This window comes from Rattus norvegicus, chromosome 20 (genome assembly GCF_021556685.1).
Source record: "Rattus norvegicus strain SHRSP/BbbUtx chromosome 20, alternate assembly SHRSP_T2T, whole genome shotgun sequence".
NCBI lineage: Eukaryota > Metazoa > Chordata > Mammalia > Rodentia > Muridae > Rattus > Rattus norvegicus.
The window spans coordinates 14,031,838-14,042,497 of NC_141553.1; the positions used below are offsets into that span (position 1 = coordinate 14,031,838).

General features: G+C 45.4%; 1 long non-coding RNA gene across 2 annotated transcripts; it reads left to right on the plus strand.

Moving 5' to 3' along the window:
• Positions 1–1,241: 1,241 nt before the first annotated feature.
• Positions 1,242–10,339, plus strand: LOC120098899 (uncharacterized). Of its 2 annotated transcripts, none has more exons than XR_015645723.1 (3): positions 1,242–1,320; positions 8,215–8,343; positions 8,492–10,339. It is a non-coding gene; the product is annotated as an uncharacterized LOC120098899 (long non-coding RNA). The 2 variants fall into 2 exon arrangements; XR_015645724.1 differs by lacking the exon at positions 1,242–1,320 and adding an exon at positions 3,717–3,772.
• Positions 10,340–10,660: the final 321 nt, after the last annotated feature.

Below are 10,660 nucleotides of genomic sequence, written 5' to 3' on the forward strand. Positions count from 1 at the left end.
CGTAGATGCCTCAAATGAAAATTTTCTCTTCAGGGCGTTAACTGGACCAAGAATTCTATCCGGCGTTCTATTTCCTTGCTACTTGAGCATAAACCCCACTCACACCGCATTTGAATGGTACTTCCCCGAACCGAAGAAAATAACCCTGTATTAATTGACAATAGACGGTCAGTCATTTTCAGCTTGGAAAGGAGAACCACTGAAGGAGAGGCTTCGTGACCAAACCAGAATGTCTCAGATGCATTTGAATTTTTCTTTTTTTTTTTTTTATTAACTTGAGTATTTCTTATATACATTTCGAATGTTATTCCCTTTCCCGGTATCCGGGCAAACATCCCCCTCCCCCCTCCCCTTCCTTATGGGTGTTCCCCTCCCAACCCTCCCCCCATTGCCGCCCTCCCCCCACCAGTCTAGTTCACTGGGGGTTCAGTCTTAGCAGGACCCAGGGCTTCTCCTTCCACTGGTGCTCTTACTAGGATATGCATTTGAATTTTTCTATGGCCTGCTATGATGGGATCTTAGTTTGGATTTCTACTCCTGTGAAGAGACATCATCACCATTCTTACAAAGGAAAACATTTAATTAGGGAGGGCTTACAGTTCCGAGGTTTAGTCCATTATCGTCGTAATGGGAAGCATGGTGCCATGCAGGCACACATGGTGCTGCAGAGGTAGCTGAGAGGTCGACATTTAATTCAGGACGCTGGGCCTGACTTGAGCATCTGAAACCTCGAAGCACATCCCTAATGATACCCTTCCTCCAACAAAGCCACGCCCACCTCAAAAGACCACACCTACTCCAACAAGGCCACGCCTCCTAATAGTGCCATTCCCCACCGGCCTATAAGGACCATTTTCATTCAAACCACCCCAGATTGTCATAATGATGGTCAACTTAACGGGATCTAGGATCACCTTGGAGACGCGCCTGTGGGCACGCCTGTAAGGGGTTATCTAGATTAGGTTCATTTGGGGTGGAGGGAGGAGGCTCACCCTAAAAGGAAGACCAAATGATTTCCAGGGCGGGGGTGCGGGCTGCACAAAAGGGAGGAAGACAGCTGAGCGTGAACACCCCTCTCTTTCTGTGGGAGCAACGTGGTCAGCTCTGCCTCATGCTTCTACAGCGAGCTTTGACAGAAAGGAGCCTACCTCACTTCCCTACTTTTGGCTGTCAGAATACTGAAACAATGGATCCGTGAAGGTTCGATGCTCCTGAGAACCTCTCAAACCAGTTTGGGTCCCCGCCCATGAAATGCTGCCACCCACATTCCTGATAGGCCTTTGCACCGCTACCAACGGGATTTAAAAAGACCCCTCACAGGTGACGCCGACGGACCAACCCAAAGGAGAAAAGTCTTCACTAAGATTCTTTTCCCTGATGGTTCTAGCGTATGTCAAGTTAACCAACCAACCATCATGTGCTCTTTACATATCCCAACGGCCCCTGTCTTTGCCCAGACTCTCTCCTGTAGTGTTTGGACCAGTTCACACAGTTTTCCTCCTTGCTTTAACTGGCTCGCGACCTCGGTTCCTGACCGATCCATCCGTTAAGCAGGAGATGGCGTCAGGCTCTCCCATTTGGCTCGCCTTATGCTGTGGTATTCATCAGATTCCCAAGCTTAACACAGACATCGGCTGGAAGCGAAACGACAGGAGTCACAATTTAGGGCGATCCAATTTCTACGCGACTGTGCCTGTCCCTGTTCCTGGCTTGTCTCAAACCCATATTCCTCGCATTAGAATGAAAGTTATTTCTCCTTGAGACGACTTAGTTCATTACTATTGTTACTATCGTCCTTATGTGGGCTTCTTAGGGACCCCACGCTTGTCAAATTAGGTCTGGTGGCATGAGCTTTCCAAATGTCTGCCTTTGTTCACCCAAATAATAGATATTTGAACCTGAGTCCAGTGTCTTCTCTATAGTACAGCCCCGCCCCCCGTCCCCCCCCCCCCCCCCCCCCGCTCTGCACACCGCCCCCAATCCTTCAGGTTTCTTTTTCAAGTTCTGTGTTACCTTAGCACTATGCACAGTGAATAGCTGTGCTAGAATTGTTTCACTTCCGCAAGGTTCTTCGCCGTATCTGTACACTTGATATCTGGTGCAGAAGGGGTCTGGGTCCTTGAGTAGCTCCAATGACAGTGGATATTGGGGGGGGGGGGGAGTCCACACCCTTGTGCTGTTTCATATGACGAACTCTTTACTCAGAAGTAACCGTGGATCATCTCTCTCTGACTGGCCTCCTGGCTCACGTTTCCTTAGATTGTGAGTTTGGAAGGCTCCTTAACCACGATGCTTATAGAGAATTTACATCTGACCTTTTTTTTTTTTTTTAAACCCATCTTGCTATAGGTAACACAGCTATTCTGCTTGTGGTTTGAGAACTGATAATCTAAAATATCTGTTTGCATTTTGAGAAGCAGTCGAAGAGAAAGAACAATGGACTGGGTCCATGGATGGGTTTTAACCAGGGTTTTGCTAATTAGATCCAACTTCGTGTGTGTGTGTGTGTGTGTGTGTGTGTGTGTGTGTGTGTGTGTGTGATTTGGTATCTCATGAATTCTGTTTTTTTTTTCTTTTCTTTTATTGGATATTTTCTTTATTTACATTTCAAATGTTATCCCCTTTCCTGGTTTTCCCTCCGGAAATTCCTATCCGATCTCCACCCCCCCTGGTTCTATGAGGGTGCTCCCTCTCCCTCCCACCCACCCACTCCTTCCCACTTCTCTGCCCTGGCATTTCCCTACATTGGGGCATCGAGCCTTCACAGGACCAAGGACCTCTCTTCCCACTGATGTCTGACAAGGCCATCCTCTGCTACATATGGGGCTGGAGCCATGGTTCTCTCCATGTGTACTCTTTGGATGGTGGTTTAGTCCCTGGGAGTTCTTGTGGGGGTGGGGGAGAGCCTGGTTGATTGATATTGTTGTTCTTCCTATGGGGTTGCAAACCCCTTCAGCTCCTTCAGTTCTTTCTCTAACTCCTCCATTGGGGACCCCATTCTCAGTCCAGTGGTTGGCTGTGAGCATCCACCTCTGTATTTGTCAGGCTCTGGCAGAGCCTCTCAGGAGACAGCTATATCAGGCTCCTGTCAGCATGTACTTCTTGGTGTCTGCAATAGTGTCTGGGTTTGGTTACTGTATATGGGATGGACCCCCAGGAGGGGCAGTCTCTGGATGGCCTTTCCTTCAGTCTCCATACTTTGTCTCCATATTTCCTCCCATGAGTATTTTGTTCCCCTTTCTAAGAAGGAATGAAGCATCCATGTTTTGGTCTTCCTTCTTCTTGAGCTTCATGTGGTCTGTGAATTGTATCTTGGATATTCCAAGCTTTGGGGCTAATATCCACTTACCAGTGAGTGCATACCGTGTGTGGCGAATTCTAAGTTTAAAGCATTAGCATAATCATAGCAACATCTATGATGTTGAGATTAGGGGAATTGGCAAGAGCAACATTTTACCAACAGCTAAGAGGAGAACTTTGGATACTAGTAGCTCAGGTCAAGAACTGAATCTTATTTTATTGGGAAAAAAATGAGTAGAAGGGCCACACTGTATCCGAGGGGCTGGCCCCCTGAAACCCCTTCTTGCTCTGTAACTGTGGACAAGTCATTATGATTCTTTATCTTTGTTTCTTCTTAGAAAAAAAATAGGAAAACTTCCTTTGGTTTGAAAGGACCACACACGCTGTGTTTATCGGTATTCCATAATCCACGCAGTGTAATATCTACCTTTTTAATCGATAAAAAAGGTATCTGGATGGAATTTGCCCACAGGTACTTATAATCATATTGCCTTTGACATAACACCTATTTGTGCTTAATTTTTCCTAGGGGTGATAATGGCCTTGAACCAAATAATTTGTAATCTTTACGCCAAGTCTTCCAGTGACAAAACAAGTTACTTGACAGAGGGATCGTTTTGAAGAAGGCTACAGTCTGAGGCCTGTATAAAATAACTCAAAGCTTGAGTAGCCCAAGCCGAGTCATCGTTCAATTGTCTATAATGTAGCCTAGGCTTGTGTCTCATCAGGGATCCAAACCGCTATGCTGAACATTCAAATCTCCAATTCAAGAATATCAATATGGTAAATAAGCTAGCCCATCCACCCCTTCCCCAAACTGTTGCATAAATATGTAACTGGTTTCATACTATTACATATGGGCTGGCGAGATGGCTCTGTGGTTAAGAGCACTGACTGCTCTTCCAGAGTTTGAGTTCAAGTCTCAGCAACCTGAGGGTGGCTCACTGCTGTCTGAAATGGGATCTGATGCCCCCTTCTGGTGTGTCTGAAGACAGCTACAGTGTACTCATATATATAAAATAAATAAATCTTTATAAAAAATACTACTATATATAACACCTAGGGAAATCCACTTAGATATAAGCTTAAAAGGAGTGGAGACTATGACTGCTAAAAAAAAAAAAAAACATCGCATAGTCTTAGATTGTCTTATAGCATCTAGAACACAAAAAGAGGTGAGTGTCTTATTCTGTTCTATGCTGACAGAACACGCGTCTATCTCTAGGTAAGATATATTGCATATATATTGTCTTACAAGATGGGAAGGAGAGCAAGAAGCTGTTGGTGGGGATATCTGATATCAAGGGTTGGGAACGAGGGGGACACTTTTATAGCAAAACAAAGCAAATGAACTGGGAAAGGGTCGTACCACTGACCCTGATTTCTTTTTTCTTTTTTCTTTTTTTTTGGTTCTTTTTTTCAGAGCTGGGGACCGAACCCAGGGCCTTGCGCTTCCTAGGCAAGCGCTCTACCACTGAGCTAAATCCCCAACCCCTTGACCCTGATTTCTAAAGAAGGGCTCATATACTAAAGATTTCAATTCATTACACTACCTGAAGGATAGGAATTAAGTCAATGGATAGAAACTTAGGGCAGTTATTTACAACAGACTGAGTCAAAAGATGAGCTAAGGCTGGACAGTGGTAGCATATGCCCTTAACCCAGCAGAGGCAGAGGCAGGCAGATCTATGTGAGTTTGAGACCGGTTGTGGTCTACGTAGCGAGTACCAGGACAGTCAAGGCTATGGAGAAACTCTGTCTTGGGGGATGGTGAGGGGCAGTGAGTTAGGGTGCTAGCAGGAATGATGGCTTCCTCAATCCTTCATTATGTGCAGGAGCAGTCCCAATGGCCACTTGGTGGGAGTATTGTAGAAGAAAGGCAATTATGAGATACATCCTTGGCCTGGAAAAGCCATGATTTATGTGTAGTACTGCGTGCAACCCAAACTAACAAACAAACAAACACACAAATATCCCTGGTGGAGAATCTACTTCACATAGCTGCAGATAGCTCGCAAGACAATAAGAGGTAGAAGGCCCCTGGGTTCAGTCCCCAGCTCCGAAAAAAAGAACCAAAAAAAAAAAAAAAAAAAAAAGAGGTAGAAGGCAGCTGGTATCTAAGGCGCAGAAGTCAAGAAACGTGGATGGTCGAGTGGTTAGAAGATATTAAGAGACAAACAGACTTATGCTCTGTACTCACCGTCCCCAGAAACCAACACCCTGTCATGCTCTATGCTGAAGTATTGTATGCCAGATTATTTTAACGGCTAACCAGACTCGATGCCCTAATACCAGCCCCACTACTGACAAATTCAGCCCAACCTACAGCAAGAGACTCCTCTTGCCCCCTTAGCTCCTAGTCTTAGATCTCAATGTTGCTGCCATCCCTGCCTTAAATATGAGTCGTTTATATTTGAAACATCCGACCTCCCTCTATACTCGCTCACTTTGGTTTGTCTCATTTCCATATACCCGGTTCTCTCTCTGCTAGTGAACAGCCTCCTTTGAAACTTACAATTGGCACAGAGTGGAGCCCAGATGTTGGGTGTCACTCTGGTCATTGGCCCTGTTATCTCTTGACAGAGTTTATAGCTCAGACTACTTCCTAGGAGCCACTGTTAAATCCCAGGGCCCTTGATCCTCCCCTTCAGGTCTGTGTGAGTACTACAGCACCAAGCTTCAATTCTCCCTACGGATTGGTCATCACCAGAGCCTCTTCTGGTGATTGTGGCAGCAATGCGAGATTCAGGATTGATCCCAGGGCTTTACGTATTCTAGAGTATCAACAACCCCCAGCCCAAGAGTCTCTTAATAATTCCAAGTTCCTCTGATTTAAGGGGGTTGTAGCTTTTGGCCTGTGTCCCAAGCCATGCTCTCTTCCAAAATCGGCCTCCACAGTCACTAGCCAAAAAGAATCCATCCAGCTGTAGATGGTACCATACATGCACCTGCTGGACTCTATCTTTGTTAATTATGCCCTGTAGCTGCATAGATTCGGTGACATTAGTTTCCATCAGCCTGTAGCAAGCTGTTCCGTTTGTCTCACAAGGGTCTTAAAACCATCCAGAAACTTGTTCAATTTCTTGGTTACGTTTATAGACACACGCTTCGTGAATCAGGCACCCAGCCCAAATACCAACACCATATATGACGCTTGTTCCCTTAATTATGATAATAATTTCTACTTCTTGAGCTCCTCCTATGTGCCAGGAGCAGCAAAAGAACTAGAGTGTCAGACTTAAAGAGGACTAGAGGTTGTCACCTCGGTCTACAGCTGACAGACCTCATAAGGCCATGAGAATTATAGACACAGCACATGGTTAATGTTTGTCAATGATATCAGTGTTCATGGTGCTATGAAATAGCATTACCAAACGTGTCATAAAAGTCCAGGTGTAGGAGAACAGTTGCAAGCCAGAAGGGTATTTAGTAAACATAGGAAGGCTGGTCCAAGAAGGGAAGGCAAGGCTGAAGCAGAAGGCACCCACTCCATCTCCAGCACAAGCAGACAGAGTGTCCTGGGGACTAGTGTACAAGAAGCAGACCCACACTACTCTAGAGATTTCAATACTGTAGTCCTCAGAGAAGATGCATTAATTCGTAAACATAAAAAAATAAGTAAGACCCCCACGTCTGAGTTATCCAATCAATGGGAGGAATATTGCAGTGTCTAGTCCAGGAAGGGAGGGAGGGAGGGAGGAAGGGAGGGAGGGGGTAGGGAAGGAGAGAGAGAAAAAGAAAAGAGCTTACAAAGTGAAAGATGATTCTTCCTTGTAAGTGTGCATTGATTGAAGTACTTGGCAGGACTAAGCAGAACTCCCTTTTTCGTAACTCGAGTCTGTTGGCTTCCGACTCTGCCAATCCAGTGTAAGAGTCAGCTACAGGTAAATGTGCGGGGCGTTCAGGTGGTGGCCAAGTAGAATTCAAGGGGAGAAAAAGTAAAACCTACTGTGTTCAGGTATCAGTGAGTGAACAAAGTCCCTGGTGGCAGATATGCAAAAGCCTTCATTCCCCAGACTTTGTATGAGGGGAAGAAGATGTCATTGATTTTTTGACCCAAACTATAACATACTTGTCTCACTGAGAGTTTCTATTGCTGTGAACAGACACCGTGACCAAGGCAACTCTTACAAAGGACAGCATTTAATTGGGGCTGGCTTACAGGTTCAGAGGTTCAGTCCATTATCATCAAGGTGGGAGGGGAGCATGGCAGCATCCAGGCAGATGTGGGGCTGAAGATGGAGGTTCTACATCTTGATATGAAGGCAGTAAGGAGAAGACTGTCGCCCACATGGCTAGGAGGAGATTCTCAAAGCCCACCCTCACAGTGACACACTTCCTCCAGGCCTACAGGTCAATCTGATGGGGGCAATTTCTCAATTGTTTCTTTTTCCCACGAGACTCTATTTTGGGTCGAGCTGATAAAATCCAATCAGCACAGTATTATACTATTATCAGAGGGAGTCAAACCTGATGATCCCCAAACACTTTTATTTCTGATTTTCTATTTCTATAAAGCAGGCTTGACTTCTCAAAATCTACGACAAATGTTCATGCCTGGATTCATTTCCCTGTATTAATGAAGGCGAAAATCATGGGGGGAAAAATGAGACCAAATATCGAAGTTATGGGGGTAGGGGGAGGGTCAAGAAATGGCTCAGTGGTTAAGAGTACTTGCTACTCTTCCTGGAGACCTAGGTTTGATTCCCAGCACTGGCACGATGCTTTACAACCAGATAGGGATCCAGTGAGCTTGTCTGGCCTTCAGGATTACCAGGTACACACATGATGCAGCTATTCACACACTATACCTACACCCATACAACAGTTTTTTCATAAGTTATATGCATAAAGTAAAGGGTTTTTAGCTAATCACTTTTCCAGACATTAAAAATAGATTTTTTATTCTATCAGAATGGGTCTCCTGTAGTGCAAATTGAACCTCAACTAAGGCTGGCCTCGAACTCTTGATCCTCCTGCTTCTACCACCATGGATGCCTGAAAACATCTGTCCCACTGTGCCTGGCTTAAAGTCGTGAGTTTGTAAGTTCCAACTTACTTATGTATTAGTTTTACAGTTAGGCAAATTTCGTAACTTGTGGAATCCCCTTTAGATGTATTCGTTCACCTGGTTTTGAGTTTTGTTGTCGTTTTGTTAATTAATTAATTAATTGGTTTCTTTACATCTCAGTTGGAGAGTTCCCTCTGTCATCGTTTGATCTTCCATTGCTCCGAAGAGACACCATGACCAAGGCAACTCTTAGAAAGGACCCCGTCTAATTGGAGCTGTCTTATTGGCTCAGAGGTTCAGTCCAATATCATCAAAAGCAGAAGCATGGCAGCATCCAGGCAGACATGGTGCTAGGGTTGCTGAGAGTTCTACATCTCGTTCCAGAGGCAAACAGAAGACTGACTTCCAGGCAGCTCGGAGGAGGGTCTCAAAGCCCACCCCCACAGTGACACACTTCCTCCAACAGGGCCACAACTCCTAATAGCGCCACTTCCTGGGCTAAACCACCATGCCCTCCCTCCCCTCCTCCCGGTCCCTCCTCCTTCACACCTCCTCCTCTGTTTTTTTGTTTGTTATGGTTCAGAGGCCCCCTGAGTAGCCAGGACTGCAGGCCGGTTCAGCATGATTACCTGCTGTCTTTTTAATATAAGATGATTGTACTTATTTGCACGTCTACTTCATGGGTTACAAGGTCTGTAGCCCAGACTTGCCTAAAATTAGCAATGTTCCTCTATGTTCCATCATACCAAGCCTCTTGAGTTCACATGTGTGCGGTGGTATTGGATGTTCACTGTACATGGTACTGGGCTACATAAGCACATTTTCATACTAATAAATACTGTGCTTTGAGTATATTCCCCACTCCGTTCCACTCCCATCTCCCCCCCTTCCACCCCTCCCCAATTCCTGTTAGTTTCATTTGTCCCTATCAACGACTTTCTTCTGGTAGTATTCATGACCTGTCCTACAAGATGGGACTGATGCCTACTATTGTGAACTGGGCCAAGAACCCAAGGCTGGGCAGGTCATAAGCCCCTCCACTGTTATTTCCCCAAGGGGGCATAGTATTAAACGGCCTCTTCAACGCTTACCTTTATGCCCATAGATTAATGTAGCTCCCCGCCCTCATCAGAGCGGACTGGGTTTGCCATAGATGAGGATGACGACTGAGACTCACAATTGGTCAAAGTGTAGAGAGAAAAAGAATCCAGGCCCCACAGAGGAGAGAAAAGTGTGCAATGTTTGCCTTTCTGAGACTGACTTAATTTGCTTAATGTGATTATCTCCAGGCACATCCATTTTCCTTCAAGTGACATAATGCCGGCCTTCTTTTGGATGGAAATTTTCCATTGCATCATTGTAACACATATTTTTTGTAAAAAAAAAAATCCATTCTTTAGTTAGTGGACACCTAGATTGGTGCCATAACTCACCTATTGTGAATAGTTCTGCAGGAAACATCTATGGGCAAGTATCTTTTGTAAGGTCCAAGGGGTACCCCATGTCCCTACTACACACACACACACACACACACACGAGGGCAGGCCCACCCACGCTGTCCAAAATCAAAATCAACACAGACTATAGAATGATTTCTGGCAGTTAGATAAAAGCCAGCATTCCTCTAGAATGTGTAAAACCAGATCCCATCTGGTAGAAGGGACATATGGCTCTTTTGACATAAACTTGAGGTTGTATATCAAAGCCCATGTGGCCTCTGGGTTCCCCCGGTCCCCTATTCTCAAGTACTGGTTGCACATTCCAAAGACCCTACCCTGGTCCTTCTCAGGTCCTACCCCCACAGTCACTCCTACTCTCTCTCTCTCTCTCTCTCTCTCTCTCTCTCTCTCTCTCTCTCTCTCTCTCTCTCACTGTTCTCCTTTCTTTTGCAAATATCCCTGACCATGTCAAAACTGCTGACTAGGCCCACCCTGCTTTCCTTTCTGCTCTGGACTCTTCTAGATGCCTCTAGTTATACTCTGTCTACTGGTCTACACGTCTGCCCAATAAAAGCTTTCCCCAATGATAGAGCAGTCGTCTTTGCAGTACCTTACGTCACCCCCTCGCATATATCTCTGTGATACATTGTCTTAGGGTTACTGAGGTAAATACCATAGCATGGTATTTATGGGTCATGTGGCAGATGTACTCTTAGGGATCTTTTGTGGGCAGAGTGGTGTGTGTGTGTGTGTGTGTGTGTGTGTGTGTGTTCATATGTGTACAGAAAGATTTGGGTCAGCTGCACATGTATATATTTGCATGTGTGTGTGTGCAGAGGTTGCATATCAACCTCTGCTGTCAGGAGTCCTGTTTGTTAATTTTTTTTCTAGGTAGAGGCTCACAGGGACC